The sequence below is a fragment of the Galeopterus variegatus genome, unplaced genomic scaffold (assembly GCF_000696425.1).
Source record: "Galeopterus variegatus unplaced genomic scaffold, G_variegatus-3.0.2 Scaffold690, whole genome shotgun sequence".
Lineage (NCBI taxonomy): Eukaryota > Metazoa > Chordata > Mammalia > Dermoptera > Cynocephalidae > Galeopterus > Galeopterus variegatus.
Window position 1 is genome coordinate 85,364 of NW_007726801.1, and position 419 is coordinate 85,782.

Genomic DNA, 419 nt, shown 5'->3' on the forward strand with positions numbered 1-419 from the left:
AAAGGAAGGTATATGAATGGCGAACAGACACATAAGAAAATGCTCAACATCACTGAGCATTCGGGAAATGCAAATCAAAACTACACTGAGATACCATCTCACTCCAGTTAGGATGGCTAATATCCAAAAGACTGGGAATGATAAATGCTGGCGAGGTTGCGGAGGAAAAGGAACTCTCATACATTGTTGGTGAGACTGCAAAATGGTGCAACCTCTATGGAAAATGGTATGGAGGTTCCTCAAACAATTGCAGATAGATCTGCCATATGACCCAGCTATCCCACTGCTGGGAATATACCCAGAGGAATGGAAATCATGAAGTTGAAGATATACCTGTTCTCCAATGTTCATTGCAGCACTCTTTACAATAGCTAAGAGTCAGAACCAGCCCAAATGTCCATCATCAGATGAGTGGATAC